The following is a 1754-nucleotide window of genomic DNA, read 5'->3' on the forward strand; positions in this document are numbered from 1 at the left end:
CCCTTTAAGGGGTTTTGGACTTCAGCTCCCAGAATCCCAAGCAGTTGACCAACATGGCAGAGGCTTCTGGGAGATGAAGTCCACAATTTCTTAAAGGGCACAGTTTGGGAACCAGTGAATTAGAGCATCCTAGAGTCACAGGGCTGGAAGAGAACTCAAAGGCCATTTTGGACTTATGAGAACCCTAAAATGAAGCTGGCAGCCTTTGTTTTTTGGATTGTATTAAGTTTATACCATTTTTGCTTAAAGTTTACTGAAAGTCCTTCTAATTTTTCCCACTTATAAAATATCTTCTTTTTACTCAATTGTGTTGTTAAGAATTTATAATCTTCCCGTTTCCTCAAAATTCTTTTGGGCACATCTTTATAGATTTTGACTTGTTTACCTTCAATAATCAAATCTTTTTGATAGCTTTGAAATAACACATCATCCCGAGCTTTTTTCCTCACAAAATAAACTACCGTGTCCCTGGATATATTTTGCTCCCTCGCGAATGTGGAGTTCACTCTAAATGTTTTATTGATTTCCCAAAGATATTCCATTTTTGGGATTTCCATGTAGTCTGCTAAAGTAGTTACAACATAATCATATAAATCTTCGTTTTTAAGTTCTTTCAGTCCGCGGATTTTTAGACAGTTTTCTCTATGCTTTTGATCTTCCAGAGCTTTTTGGTCCAAATCTCTCTCGTGTTGCAAATCCAGCTTAGTTGTAGCTTCCTCCAATTTTTTAGATTTGACTTCTAAGTCTTTAATCTTTGATTTAGCTTGGTTGACATCCTTTTTAACTTCCTCCAAAGACTGAGAGATTTTCTTAACTTCTGATTTAAAGTCTTGTTTTAAATCTGTCCTCAGACTTTTTATTTCCTGTTGTAGATTCGTCTGCATACTTTCCATTTTTGCATTTATTTTACGTATTTCTTCTAATAATGATGAGCTATGCTCCATTGAGGTTGAGGATCTCCTCTGCAATTGCTGTGCTTGTGCAGCTGCAGCAGCAGCTTTTTTAGCAGCTGTAGCCATTTTTAGTTCAGATAGCAGCTTCAAGTATATCAAACTAAGCTAATATTCAAACATCTTCTTAACTTGTTATTGCAGAGGAGGGAAAAAAGAAAACCACTCTGCTACTTATATGTCTTATTTTTGACAATGCAGCTTCACACAGCCAAGTCAAAAGTTGTAGCCAAGCAAAAGGATAGAGAGACAGCAGGCCGAGGAGTTCTCAAAGAAAAAGGGGGAGCAGTTCTGTGTAAAAAGGGATGATGCACTTTGCTTACTGCTGGCAAAACTTTTTTTAAAAAAGCTGACTTTTAAGGGTCTGGTATCTTATGGAGCATGAAGCTTTACTGTTTCCTTACCCTCAACTTCCTCCTCTTCCCTTCTCTGTTGAGGTGGGTTTCGTTATTCTGGCTTGTAAATATTCGGCTGCTGGCACTGTCAACCTGGGCGTTTGTCTCAGCGTTTGGGGAGAAAAGGGCTCTCGCGGCTCTGACTTCTTCCCTCCGAAGCAGCTGCTGAGTTACTTTGATGTTTGTTTGCCTTTGAGGGGCCTTCGCCTCCTGCCGTGGGAGTAGCTGCTACTGCCAGCTTCAGGGAGAGTCTAGCCTCTATGCGGACCAAGGCTACCCCCTTGCCTGGGAGTTATGTTCTCTAATAAATCACCAGAGAAAAACCAAAGGTGATTCTTTTCTCCTCCAAAGAGCGGATCGCAGGAGCTCCTGCAACTCGCTCCTCGCGCCTGCGCTCGCCGAACGGAAG

This window comes from Sceloporus undulatus, chromosome 3 (assembly GCF_019175285.1).
Source record: "Sceloporus undulatus isolate JIND9_A2432 ecotype Alabama chromosome 3, SceUnd_v1.1, whole genome shotgun sequence".
NCBI classification, from domain to species: Eukaryota; Metazoa; Chordata; class Lepidosauria; order Squamata; family Phrynosomatidae; genus Sceloporus; species Sceloporus undulatus.